The following is a 14,694-nucleotide window of genomic DNA, read 5'->3' on the forward strand; positions in this document are numbered from 1 at the left end:
TTATGGGCTCATGGAAACGTGATTGGAAGACACAAGTTGCCATAACTGTGACTACAGCAGCAGAATCTTAAAATAGGGGCTCCTTAAGTGCTAGCTGCAGCCACCCTCCGATGGACCAGGAGACTACAGGTTCCATGCATGTAGTGCCTCCAACTGGATCCAAGCAGCCTGGTGGTCAGACCTCCATTTAGACAGATCAGCAGCCTCCTTCATTCTGTGCAAGGGATAGATCCTAAAAATGTAGTGCAGTATGGAGAGATGGCTTCAGCCCTAGCTCTGGTGGCGCTGCCGTGCTTGGGCAGCAGCTGCTCTCACAGCCCTGTGAAGTTGAGCTTCCGAGTGGATCAGTTACAGGACTTAATTCCAGAAAAGGAACTAGGAAGGCTGAATTCAGTCTGGCTCTGTTGCAGCTCAGTCTTGTGCTTCCTGAATGTTTGCCGCCTCGGCGGCTGTTGTATTGCACAATGAGGGTCTGTGAACTGGGCGTTTGTTTATTCCACCTGGAATATCTTTATTTCTTAATGTGCATATTAGTCTACCTAATAAACACTCATGTTATTCCATGACTAAATCAGATGTATTGACTCTAAAGAGGACAAGCCTTTAAATTTCCAGGGACACTTTTGGTCTGAATAAGATGGTCAGAGTCACCACTCTGGGAGTGTTGATTGATTCCAGATTGTCCTTTTAAGGACCATATTGATGCTATTGCATGTGAGGGAAGCTCCAGGCTGGTCCAGTGGCTTGCATGGAAACAATACCCTTTGTAATGTGGTTTGATTACGGTCTTCTTCTAGCCCCAGATCAAAAATAAAATGTTCCAAACAGACATTGGCCACTGATGGTTCTCCTTTGTCACTACTGCTTTTAAGCACCTCTCCTCCACTAAGCCCTGAATACACTAGGAGTTATTTTTCTCCAGATCTATTAAATTTTTTTTCTCCAGAATGACTCATTTGTTTGATGCCTTTGTGGTATTCTCCATCCTTCTTTGTCTTTGCTGCACTTCTAACTTGGTATCCCCTGGCAACTCAATTGACATGCTCTGTACTTATGCCTTCTTCCAGGTCATTAATGACATGTTAAATAAAACTGAGCCGAACACCCCACCTGCTAGACGTGCCTTGCAATTCAGTACTTCTTCACCCGTTAGCCAGTTTTCAATCATGAGTATTCAGATCTAAACAAATCTGAGTTATATTAGTCAGTAAGGCAGTCTGAGATTACCAAATGCTTGTCTTGCTCACCTGCAGAAGTTGGTCCAATAAGATATTACCTCACCCATCTTGTCTCTGCCTAAAAGCCAGACATTTTCCCACGTGTTGTCTCTCCAGCTGCTAACTTTGTACGGTAATTGGATCGAAGATTGGTCTGAATTACTGTTGTAATTAAGATTGGTTTCTAACAAGGGTTTGAGATTGAGTGAGGGACATTTTATACTGCAGTAGTTCTGCTATCAAAGCAGGTAGGTAGTAACCTATCTGTTTTCATACCGTATCTATTATGGTGGTATCTGTTGCTTTCTGGCACGTCTCTCTAGCATACTTAAATTACCCATGACTGCTTGCTAGATTCCTAGGTGCAGTATTGGGTTTGTGGTTGTATTAGTGCAGTCTTGTTGCGGCTTGTCTTGGGACCTGGCTAAAATGGAGCTCAGCTGATCATCTTAATTTATAAACCGATTCGATGCGTTATGGCTGTCACCACTTTTTCTAGGATACTGCTTCTCTGCAACCTCCTCTTCTGTCAAGTTCCATGTCTGCCGAGGGAGCGAGTGGCTAGGCAGCTGCTAGAGTAGATGAAGTTTTTGCTGAAGTCTGGGCTGCTCACGCCGTGTGTGGAATGATCCCAGCTGGAGGGCACGGTATCAAAGAGCTTTAGAAGAAATGGCGTAGTGGAACGTCGAGATGAAAAAGATCTGTCAGACTATGCAGCCCATCTCCGGGGGACCAGTGCCTTGCTGTTTCCTGTTTGTACATGCTCTACTGGGTTTGGTCCACTCCTAGCTTTTTAATTTATTATTTGTATCCTTCTAGTGCCTGGGAGCCCTCGTCATGGATCAGGACCCCAGTGTGCTAGGTGCTGTACAGACAGAACAAAAAGATGGTTCCTGCCCCTTGACCCTTACGGCCTAAGAAAACGGGTGACAGATTGATACAGAAGGACCAGCGGGGGAGTACCAGGAAACACGGAGATGATATTGGTCAGCATGATAGCCATAGCAGTGGTATCAGCGCACCAGCAGCCTGGGTTTTATTTTTTTGTAGGCATCAGGCAAAGGAGGTGTTGAGGAGGGACCAGACCCGGACAATGAGGTGGCTTTGCAGATGTGTATGGGCAGCTCCTCCCGAACTGGAGGGCAGCATGGAGGTGCTTGTTTGAAAATGTAACAAGTGGGTATTGGTGGCTGATCAGAGACGAGTCGAATGAGAGATGGTAGGTGGAGATAGACCAGTCAGGGCCTGGAAAGTGAAGACAAGTAGTTGGTTTATGCAGTTGGGGGCGGGGGGGGAGCCAGGGAATGGGTGCAGAGAGAGGGGGGCATGGTCAAAGTGACGGGCTAGGAAAAGGATCTTGGCAGCGATGTTGTGAATGGATGCGAGTGGAGCGAGATGGCCTTTGTTAAGGCCAGAGGGACGGCTGTTGCAGTAACGGAGATGCCAGGCGAGAGCCTGGATACGAGTTCTAGCTGTGTGGCTGTATCTTAGAGACATGACAAAGAATCTGCGCGATTTAGACACAGCCTGGGTGTGAGGACCTGGCGGGTTGATGAAGATGCCCAGGCTATGGGCCTGAGCAACAGGAAGATGGGTGGGGTTGTGCACAGTGGTGGAGAAGGAGATGGTGGAGGGGGCTGGTGGGGTGAAGAGCTCCGTTTTAGCCATGCTGACTATACGAGATGTCAGAAACAGGCTGAGATTGCCCCAGTGCTGGGGCTTACATGTCTCGCTCCCTAGCCTTATGCACCCCATCAGGAGAATTTCCTTGCCATTAGCCTCAATTTCCCTTTAACCCCATTTCTCCTAGTTACAGCCAGTGGCGTAGCCAGCTTCTCAGTGCAGGGGGAGCAACCCATAAAAAAGGCGCCCCCCCTTGGCTCCTCCTCCGGCCGCTCCGGGCTCTCCTCCCCCACCGGCTCCTCTGGCCATGCTGCGCCCCCCCCTTGGAGGGGCTCGGTGGGGGGGCGGGCGCGGGGGAAGGGGTGGCGGGCGGGCGCTGCTCGCTTCTCCTGGAGGCTGGGGGGAGCGGAGCAGTGGGGCGGGCAGCAGCTGGCGGGCAGATCCCCTCTCCCGGCAGCTTCCTGGTTCCCTTGCCTGGGCAGCCCAGCATTTTTTTCAAAAGCGGAGCCTGCCGGGCCGCCGCTGGGTCCTGCAGGCAAGGGGGGGGCAGCATGGCCGGACTCCGGAGGAGCCATTTGGGGGAGCGGTGGGCGCGGCCAGAGGAGCGAAGTGGCCAGGCTCCTCAACCGTCGCGCCCCACGCTCAGCGGCCAGGTGTCATCACATGGAGCTACACAGAGAATCTGTTAATTTCCGGCTCCATGATGTGATCACCCTCTGCATATGAAGCCTGAAATTATATTGGCCTTTTTTGCCACCCTGTTGCCTTGCAAACTCCTGTAAGATGGACCAAAGACCGAGTGCTTATGGTGTTCTCTGCTAGACACCTTCCCCAAATTCGATGCCTAGCCCGTTACGGCTTCTTTGTAGCATTCCTAGCCACACAATTCTGAATATTTCAATATCGGATTTTGAGACCATATCAAAAGCTATATTAAAATCCACCTGTGTATATTACAGCTACTGAGTTCCTGTCAGCCATTTGCTTTTCACTTCTTTCTAAAATCAACCACATTTGATTGACAAGTGCTCTTTCTAGCCTGCCCTCATGCTGCCTATTGCTCATAGCTCTGTGACTCCGTTTTTTTCTCTTAATACCTTGTTCCATTGGATTAGTCGGGGTAGAAGCAGGATTTTTAGGGCTGTAATTTCCAGGATAACGCACTTCTTAAAAAAAAAAAAAAAAAAAAAAAAAAAAAAAATTGGTTCTGCATTTGTATTTGGCCTGTCTCTTGGAATTCCCCTGTTTTCAGTGGTGGTTCAGCGATAGGTGCAGCAAAGTCCCTCGGTTCCTGAGTGCATGTCCTTCAGCTCAGCTGACTTCTATTTTTACAAGATCTTTCTTACCACTGCTCAAAGTGGGAAGGGATAGCTCAGTGGTTTGAGCATTGGCCTGCTAAACCCAGGGTTGGGAGTTCAGTCCTTGAGGGGGCCATTTAGGGAACTTAGGTAAAAATCTGTCTGGGGATTGGTCCTGCTTTGAGCAGGGGGTTGGATTAGATGACCTCCTGAGGTCCCTTCCAACTCTGATATTCTGTGATCTATGAAAGATCTTTTTTGATGCTTTTTGAAAAGCAGTTCAGTCATTTTTGTGTAATCCATTAATTCTGCCTCCCTTGCTTATTAATGGACCTACTTTCTTCCTACTACTACTTTCCCTTTGTTTTGAAAGTCCTTCATATTCCCTTTGACATCTTTGCCACTACTATCTTACTGCCTTTCCCCCCAGCTCCTGTCTTTTCCTGCAAGCCTTCAGTGAATGATTCTTCTTGTTTGATGATGTCTCTGCTTTTCCATTTTCAGGCCAGGTTTGTGTGTATCCCCAAATCTTTGAGCCAGTTCCTTGTGAAGCCACACTGGCCACATCTTATTCCTTGCATTCTTTTTCAGAGGCTCCCTGATTTGTTGTGCTTTAAGGGGTTCCTAGGATTCTCTTTTGCCATACTCGTAAATTTCCAAGTTTCCTCCCATTTCACTTGGACATTTTCTGAATTGCCCCGAACGTGCTTTCCTGAACTGTCATAACCTGACCTCACCCCTTATTGTACCGTAGATCCTGGTTCCAACCGTCCCAGTTTTTCTCATCTGCTCATTCCGTGTCCCTCAGAAGCAGATTCTGGGTAGCTACTTCAGTTGAAATTCCAACTTTCCAGAACATAATGTATGTGCCTAGAGTAAATCCTGTAATTTAGGAACTTCCTTCCTGCTGCCTGTTAAGTCCTATCCCATTGCTGGGGAATTTTCTGTAGTTTTGGATTACTGTGGGAGCTGGTCCAAGAAGCTTTCATTTTCCTCTCCTGGAGAAGTATAGCAAATACCCATGTTCATGTCTTGTATCCGTCCCTGTCGAATTTCACCACCATGCTCTTTCTCTTCAAATTGTAACTAGCTAGCACGGTGGCTTGATGGAAATAATTTTTAATCTGGTTTTGCATTTGTACTCTTTTCTGAAGAGAGGTTGATTCTCGTTGGTTGGGAACCATTAAAACATGTTGACTTGCAACTAAATAGAGCCTCTGGGCTACACTTGGGATTTAAGGACCTCACCTGGGAGGTAGGAGATGTGGAAGCTGCTCAAGGCAATCTGAGACCCAAGGCAGAACTTCAGCGTGCCCCTGTCCCCTCCTCATAGGCCTAGGCTGTCAGGTTTGTCCCAGCCGCCCCTCCATCATGGCCCCTATAGCTAGGGTGGTCTCTGTCTGATGGAGAGGAGGGATTTGAACCCACGTCTCCTGGGTGAGTGCCTTAACCACCAAGCTAGAGCGTCATTCTCACACTTTCTGTCTGACCCAATGAATATTTAAGTATTTACACCAAGTGGAGCAACTTCAGCTGGAGAAACTGAGAGCCACCCATCCCAGAATAGCTATAGCTGAGTGGCTAGGATGCTCCCCTGGGAGTGGGGACTCTGACTTCAAGTCCCTGTTCAGAGTGGGGGTTCAAACCTGGGTCTCCCATGTCTCAGGCAAATGCCCTAACCCCTGGGCTAAAGGCTCTAAAGACACCCCCCCCCCTCTTCCCCCCCCCCCCCCCAAGCTGGCCCGACATGGACTTTTCCTATTTGCTGGAACCAAACAGAATATTTTTCCGGTTGTTGTTTGGTTTGCTGGCCAATCCTGGGACTTGTTCTGGCTGCATTAGGGTTTTAAAAGCATATTTGCTAACAAGATATAAAGCACCTTTTCCCATAGTCTATTTAAGGCCATAAATGGTCCAGTTGTAATTGCTTTTCATGCTTTGTCATGTTAGCTCATTAACACATCATGCTTTTGCCTGTGGAAACAATGGCTCCATCATTTAGCAACAGGTGCCACATCACAGGCTGTTAGCTCTCTAGCTTTCCAGAGGCAGAGCTCTGTTTTCACGGCCTTCTGTGCTATTTTCTGCTGGGAAAAGTGGAATCCACCTGCTGAGTCGTACAAATAAGAACTGAGCGGAGTGTACTTTCCTGTTAAAATTCCCTCAAAGCATAGCAATGGATTTGGGGGCCACTGGTGGAGAAATGCTGACTTCCTGCAGATCTGGGGGAGGAGAAGTGGGAGATGTTGAAATTAAAACAACACGTGCATTAGCTATGCTGGTCCAATCCCTGTGGTATGGTGTACTTGTATCTCTATAAAGGTGCTTCTGCTGGGGAGAATGGCTATCCCAGCGTGTGTGCACCTTCCTACTGATACAACTACGTCCAGAGTAGGAATTGTACTGGCAGAACGATTTCAGCTTTAAAAACTTGCCACCCTACCTGCAATAGCTCTATGGAGACAGATCTGTGTAGACCGAGCCTTTATTAGACACACGTTGACTGATGAATTTTTATTGAATGAGAGAAGAGGGTATATAATCTCCATACCTCTTTCCCCACACCCTTCAGATGTTACCTTGGAATACCCAGCTGTTCAGGGCAGGCAGCTCTTCCTGTATCTGGACAGTATCTAGTATGTAGAGTGCCAGCCGAATACAAATATCGGATCTATACTGGATGGGTTTGTTACGGGGGAATTGTTATGATGGTTTTACAGTAGGACCTAGAGGCCCCAACGGTGCTGGGTACTGTACCTCTGTCCTTGCCCTGAAGAGCTCACAGTGTAGATGGATAAGCCAAGGGGTGGGGCAGGAAACAGAGGCACAAGAGAAATGAAGTGACTTGCCCAAGGTCCCATAGCAGGCCAATGGTAGAGCCAGAAATAGGACCCATGTCTCCTGATTCCTAGTTCACTGGACCCTCTCTACCTTTCCTGGGTTGAGTGTATGGCCTGTATCTGTTGGCTGTTCTGTGTCTTGCTTTTGAAGTGCTTGGGATTTGTAAGTGACGTAATAAGCAAGTCTGTCCTGTAATGACCTTAGTGTGTTAAAACACATTGCTGTTGGGAATTTCTGGGGGGCGGGGTGTGTGTGCGGGGGAGATTACATCTCTTCTTTCTTGTGAAAGCAAATGGAAGTATAGTTCTAAGGCTGGGATTTTCTAATGTACCTAGGGGTGGTAGGCACCCACTGCCCAGTGACTTCAATGGGTGTTGGCCATCTTACTACCTTGGGGGTCTGGGGTTCCCACCACAAAACTTTCAATACCTGGGATGGCTGGATCGCAATATTATTAATGTAAAGATGTGGAGGATACTGGCCAAGCTGCCAGGTTTCTGAGGAGCCCTGGCTCATTCCGTGTCCACCTGACAAACCACACACACTTGCTGTCTAGCTAAGTTAGCCGGGCACCCTGCCTGCGCTCCACGTGATGCTGAAAGAAGTGCTCGGTCGTGACAAGCGGTCAGCCCCTAGATTAGAACTTGGTTGAATCGCTGGTTTCACAGCCAGTGCCGACCCTGGGACACCGCCTATCAACCAAGTTACTGAACCTCTCTGTGCCTTAACCGCAACCCCTTTGGAAAAGCTGGCCCATAAGAATGCTTATCAAAGGGACGTCAGCGTCGCTCCATCTGACCGCTGGCCCAGTGATTGGAGGATTTGTCTGAGTCCCGGTGATATTGGGGCAGGGCATGGGACACCCGCTTCCCATCAGGCTCTTCTGCTTCCTCTTGGCATTAAGCATGTGCGCTTCCCCCTTCCATCTATAAGGGACTTTTGGTGGGGAATTTTACCAGCTCCTGGTATTTACTTTCCCTTGTGAAAAGGAACCCTGGCTGGTTTGGGAGACAGGCCGTCTTCCCCAGCTGGCCTGTACTCATTTCTCCTCTGGTTTTAGCTAACAGAATTGTAAACTGTTTAAAAAACTAGACACCTCTCATCCTTGAAAACTGTTTCTTGCATGTGAGCCAGTGTAAAAAGGATGTTATGGGTTTATGTGACAATTTGTGTGGCCATCTGCCCAGTTAATATTAAATTGCTTGTAAAAGTGTCAAAAGGGGCCGTTTTAAAACGTTAACATGAAAGCACTTGTTCGGTTTGATTCATTCCAGAGCTCTGTTCTCGCTGTCAGTGAGCTGTAACTGTGGAAGTCTGAAGACATGCTGATTTTTTTCTTTCCCTCATTAAAAGGGAGATCAAAATCAAGCCCTCGTTAGTCGTATTGTGGCTAATATGTTATTGTTGGAAAGGCTTTCCACTTTCCCGAATAAACCATGTAACATGGCAGTGCTGGAGCGAGAAACCCGGGTTTGCCCGTTCCCGAAATGCAGGACTCGGCTAACTGAGCTCAAGGCACGTTTGTTCGTTATCTGCCCTAGAACGACCTTTGTTTTCTCGAAGCTTCAACCATCCAAAAGGCTGCGGTGCATTCACATAGTGCCCAATCCTGATGCAATTGCAGACAATGGCAAAAAACCTCCCATTGACATCAGCAGAAGCAGGAGTGAGGTCCCAAATGATACAAAAATTAATGACTTTGCTTAATTACAACCCATTTTCCCAAAGATAGGCAGGGCCAATGAGTTTTCAAGGAGACTTCACCGTATGAAATGTTTAGAGGGCAGGAACTGTGTTTGAGCTAGGAGGAAACCAACAGTTGACAAGTCAGTTAAAAAAATTACCCTGGATGTTAATGATCTGTTACCCATTTAGTTTGTTTCAGCAAAGTCTGAAAAAACATGTTAATCTTTGCCTTCAGATAGCTTAAAGCCAAACAAATTTTCCAAGCCACAGTTATAGGAAAGTTAAATTAGGGCTTTTATGGAAGATGGTTACCACTGTAGCGATGCAGAGATTACTGCCTCTTCATAATACCTGATATCACAATAACTCCGGTGAATTTTACATTAGCTATAAAAGCAATATGAGGAAAGGCTAGGGAGACCTTTTCCATTGTTCAGAACACCGGTAGACTAAAATGTACGTGATAGCTTACAAGGGCTTACGTTCTACTAAGGGAGTTAAAGCCTGCTGTCCAGCACAAACCGTCAACTGCAGCACTCCAAAAGGAGTCCTCCGCTGCCAGTAATACAGATAAACACTAAACATGTGCAGGAATTCCACGCTAATGGCTGTGGAGCAGAACGAGGCATCATCCTCCTAATCAACATACGGAAAACAGCACGTGGTTTCTTCTGTCATCTGTACCAAAGCAGTGACCACTTCCCCATGCAAAGTTTTCAAGGACCAAAAACGAGTAGAAAACAATCTTCTTCCAGATAAACACTGCTTAGAGACTGTGTATATATGGGGTGTGTGTATTTTCACAAGGGCATTGAAAGTCCCTGGGATTTGAGTTCCTAATTCCACGAGGTACTCTGGGAAATCCCACGCCATTCATCAGCCCTGAGCAGAGATCAGACATCCCCACCCACAGCCACGTGATGCTCAGTATCATGGACCAATACAACCCATGTGACTTGGAGCAGAGCACAATCAGGCTCTCTGCTCAGAACCAAATAGTTACGCTAGGATGTACCTTGCCTGAATGAGGTGAGCAAATACACACCGCACCGCTGCTGGTCCCTGTCATGTCTCTTCACCTGCATCGCTTGCACTGTCTGGTTCTAGCTAGCTCTGCTGCACCCCCCTTTTAGGAATGCAAATGAGCCACTCTCTGCAAGGGTTTATCTGAACTAAACAGAGTTAATCCGTGCTGAAAATGCTCGCGTACTTAGTGCAATGAATTGTAGCACGCTGAATCCACATTTATCACATACTCTGGAGTCCTCTTTCAAAGTCAGCTTACTTTGCTCTGTTGTTCTTGTGCATCTAATGCTGCTGCAAACTACTTTGGCACTTGTCCAGTGGCTATCCCACACTGCTTTGCAGGCGACTTTTTCTGACCTGTTTACTTGTGTGCCCTCCCTTGCTCTGGAGACAAGTTGTCTCGACGGCCCCTACCCCCTTTTGTCCATTGGCCCCTGGATTCCAGTTTATCACACTAGCTGTGACACTACTCCAGCATTCCTGCAACGTGCTGCTGGGAGCGGTGCTGATATCCTGGGTCTCTTCGCCATCCGGGGAAACGCGTTGGTGCGGGAAGCTGTTGTGGCCAGCCACTGGAATAAAGACCTTTAAGTGCACATTGCTAGGCAGATGTCTGCAAAGGGCCACAGCTGGGATGTAGCGCAGTGCTGGATAAAGAGCAAACACCCCAGGAGCACCTATGTTAAAATGAAGGATAACGGGGAAAAAATCTTCTCTGGGGGCATGTCCCCTATCTGCTTTTTGAGGAGCTGGAGGGGGTTTTATAGAACTACGTGACCCCTGCACCCAGGAAGCTTATGGAGCCAGCAGGGCTCGCTGGAGGATGAGCCCGCGGACCGGTGAAGAGATCTCCCCGGAAAGCCAGGATCTCTTCAGGACTCAGGGCGCTGACACCACCAGCCAGGCAGAAGATGAGCCTGGTTCTTGCCCTGCTGGGGTTGAACTGGCTAATCCCTGGGGGAACCTCAGTGCGTGTGTCTTTTTGTGACGTTTAATGTCAGTTCTTAAGTTACGTTTTAATTGATTACTGCCATGCTGGCTTCTGGGCCAAGTGCTCGCTCCCGTCCATCGACCCCCACTGTCCGTCCAGCCCTCCCACACACCTTTCCAATATTTTTTCCCCGTTATCCTTCATTTTAACATAGGTGCTCCTGGGGTGTTTGCTCTTTATCCAGCACTGTGCTGCATCCCAGCTGTCTGCCTTGGTCTCGTGCTGAAGTCCCGACTACCGGCCACTTTCAGGCCCTGCCCTGGAAGACATTTGCCCATGTGCCTATTTTCCTCCACCCCACAGCCGTCCTGCCCATTGAACGCCGCCTCCCTGCCGTTTGCCAGCTCACAATGTCGGCTGGCAGTCTGGTCTGGCCGGAGCCTCCATGGCACCGCCCTCCTGCGTCAGACTGGAGGACAGAATCACTCTTCTGTGCGAAATGCAAAGGGTTGCCGAGCCCGTGGCTACAGGAACGGAGGTTTGGTGGTTTCGCTGTCCGTGAGGTAGACATTGACCTCGCATGCCCGTAAGGTATAAATACGGGATAACCTGCATCCTTACGCGCGGGTAACCGGGGGTGGTTCAGGCTCGTTTTCTCTGCACTTTCAACATGTCTGCAAGGGAGATAAAGCAAAATGAAAACCTCTAAAATACCCTTCACAAGGAGTCGACAGTTCATTTTACACAGCAAATCGTCGTTTGCACGAATTGAGACGGCTTTACGAACACACACCACAACACACGGGTTGCCAGAATGTTGCACTTCCACCGCCCATATAAACACTGACCTACACCGCCCCCCACTGCCCCCTCCGTACGGCCTAACAGCTGGATGGACAGATGCACGATTTCAAGCCTGAGACTCAAAATAAGCGTTAGGAATTCCTGACCGTGCTGGCCAGGCTGTTTTGCCTTGGGTGCCATGCTGGCCGCTCAGGCAGCTCTCCTGCCTCCCATCACCCTTGCTCTCCAAACCTTTTACAAAATGCGGCCTGCTGCTGAAATTTGTGGTGGTGGCTTTTTTTTTTTTTCTGCTGCCTCCAACTTATTCCACCATCGGTGCCGTCTCCTCTGCGAATGGCCAAACGCGCCTCCGCTGGCTGTTCCGCAGCTACGGAGGCGATTGTTAAATAGCTCTGTCCAAGTGGCCTGTGAATGGCTTCGTTAACCAGAGACGCAGAGGGATGTACAGACTGTTCCCAGGGGCAGCTGTCCTTTCTCCGTGAATTTAAACCGAGCTGAATTCTGAAAGATCCTAGCATTGGGTGGACCCTTCCAGACCACTAGCCTTTGTGTCCGTAAACGTGGCACGGTGGGTGACAGGCCTTGGAACACCGTGGAGAAATACCCCTTTCTGGTTGTGAATTCTGAGCCCTGATGGGGTGGGGGGCAAAGATCCCATCAGTTGCCCCAATGCAGTTTGGGAATCCCCTGTGTGCAAAGCCATCAATAACCTCCTGGGCATTACTTAGCTTTGCACCCTGGTGCAGCAGTACCTTGTTCTTGGCGCCACATGCCTGCATGACAGTGGCCCCAACGGTCAGTCTTCCCATGCCAAATTGGTTGGCTATGGACCGGTAGCATTCAGGGGTGGCAGCTTCTAGATGGCAGTGCCAATCCGCCTGCCCATGGATATGCCGTCGCCATCCTGAAATTCTCTTGCTGCTGCTAGTCATCCCAAGTCTAAAGAAAAATCCTCGTCCCCTCCCCCTCCAGTCTGGCCTGGCTTCCTGAGCCCAGAAACGGCGCTGCACCCTGAGAAGCTGCTCTAGGGACTGTCCTCTGTCAGTTGCTTGGCATCTTCCTTGTCTGCGTCCCATCTCCACTGCCACTGAAGATCTTCCTGCTTCGGGAGGAGCTGCTGCTGCCTCCACATCTGCTCCACAGTGCGCTGGCAAAGTCCTGAGCCGAATTTGTCCAGCTCCGAGGGCAAGATGCAGCCTGCACAGCCTCTGCATGCTTGAGGTTGCCAGCATGGTGCTGCGGCGCAGTGCTGGGTCCGTGCGGGCCAACTACGATTTGAAGATGGTGCTAGCTCACCCACAAAGGAAGTATGGGGCAGCGACAGATGAAGCATGGAATTCTTAAAACAAATGTGACTTCCACTCTGCATCCCACAGCGCACAGCAAGGAAAATCCCAGAATGCACACTGTTCTGCAGTGGCGCAAAGGAGCATGGGATACCTCTGAGAATGCCACGTCCTCAGTGCACAGCAAACGGCCACGGTGCTTACGCAAGGGTATGCATTGACCGAGAACAGGCCGTCCCATGGGCACGCTATCTGTGGGGTTTGTTCAATGAGCATCACCTAACACGCAGCAAAAAGCTGTCGATTGGACCATCCCGTCCCCTGTGTCGAGATTAAATTTACACTTGCTCGCTGGTGCTATATGGCGCTGCGTGTGGGGCACCCCGGGGACCACCTCCTTCCCCTCTCCCTTGCGCCCATTGAATCAGTACAACGCAGGAGAAACAGCCCTTAGCTAGTGATGTCAAACATCCTGGCTTGCAGTTAAATCCCTTTTCTGTCCACGGTCCTTCCCCAAACCTCTAGTCACGAGGCGTGTGTGGGGCCCGGTGGCTGAGAGCACCCCCCACAGCCTCTGCCAGATCAGCATTCCCTCCCCTTCCTGGTGCTCCAAGCATTGCAGGAGCGCTGCAGGGGCTGTTGCATTGGACGTGGTACATACGCACAGCGGGAGGCAGCCCCAGTCCGGACGAGTTTACAGTCTAAGTAGATGGACAGAGTGTGGTAGAAGAGCTGGGTTATCTCCCTTTTGTTGCCCCGTGCGCTGGTTCCTGAGTGGCTGGGTAGTTTCTTACAACACCTGTCTACGTGGCCGCATCGAGCAAACCACTTATTGAATAGCGGGTCTGTGCTTGGGCTGTTGGTCTTGGACAACAGCTGCTAGGAACCCCTGATGGTGAGATGGTTAGACTAATGAAACCAGCTGTCTGAGGAGTGACGTGAGCTTTCCAAAACATGACATGCCAAACTTCTCCCTCCGTCACTTCCCTGTCCCGCCCCCGAGGGCCATTTCGAGCCTGGAACCACCCGATCTCTGGCGTCCTGCTGAGGAGAAGAGGTGGAGCGTTGCGGCTGTTTCCCAGCCTCTGGTGGAGTTGCCCCCTTTCTGGAGACCGTTCACACCTCTCTTGCCGCGGTGATTTATCTCCTGGGCTCCTACAAATGCTTCTGAAGAACAAAAAGCCTTGGAAGTGGGCCAGATTACTCCGAAGGCCAGACATCCTCTGGAAACTCTTAACTCCTTCCCCGTTTCAGATGCCCCAAGCCGAACGCTTGCTGTCCTCTCGTTGTATTGGGGTTTTCTCAGGAGCAGAGCATGCGTATCTGCAGCAAGCACCCTACGTGTATGGCTTCCCCATTGTGCTGCAGCTCTCTCATTATGGGAAGGCTGTATTTAAATGGACCAATGGGGAGACGTTGGCGCAGACAGGTCTGATGGTCACCGTTGTGGCATTGTAGGGGAAGTGAGGTAGGTCATTCAGGCAGCTAGGACAAAAACCACTCTGCTTGGCAGGTCCAAACCAGCACCTCACTCTACCTGCCAGCCAGTGCGGGTCCAGGAGCCCAGCTGTAAAGGGCTCTGTCTGAGCCGGTGTTTAGGAGGCCAGCCGCTGTATTCGGCGCTAGCCGGCTGTCCCAAAGTAGCTGGGGATCGGGTGACAGCCCCTGCTGTGGGCGCTGTGCAGATGAAAAATAGCTGGCAAGTTTGCACTTGTAAGGCTGTCTGTAAATGTCATGTCTATAACCTCCCAGCTGTTCTCTTCAATTCCCAGGACATGAAATGGAGCCACGGCCAGTGTGTGAGTGGGGGGCGGTCGGTCTCTCTCTCACTGGACAGTACTTTTTGCTTTGGGTGACCTGGGACAAACCTGCAGTGCGTGGCCGGGAGTAAGTTGGGCCCTGCCCTCTGCACTCAGAATTTCCCCTTGAAGGAAATTATTTCTGGGAAGCAGGAAATATGTAAGAGACCAGCTCGGGTTTCA

The 14,694-nt window shown here is 49.8% G+C and overlaps 1 protein-coding gene across 2 annotated transcripts in view; it reads left to right on the forward strand.

The window, feature by feature from the left end:
- Positions 1-2,077: 2,077 nt before the first annotated feature.
- The window catches only part of LOC117874146 (phosphofurin acidic cluster sorting protein 2-like), a 104,868-nt gene continuing 92,251 nt past the window's right edge, over positions 2,078-14,694 (forward strand). The window contains exon 1 of one of the 2 annotated variants that reach the window (XM_034763984.1): positions 2,078-2,203. The gene's annotated coding sequence lies outside the window, so the exon portion shown is untranslated. The remainder of the gene's footprint in view (positions 2,204-14,694) is intronic. The other variant, XM_034763983.1, reaches the window with a different exon arrangement.

This window comes from Trachemys scripta, chromosome 3 (genome assembly GCF_013100865.1).
Source record: "Trachemys scripta elegans isolate TJP31775 chromosome 3, CAS_Tse_1.0, whole genome shotgun sequence".
In the NCBI taxonomy this organism is placed as follows: domain Eukaryota; kingdom Metazoa; phylum Chordata; order Testudines; family Emydidae; genus Trachemys; species Trachemys scripta.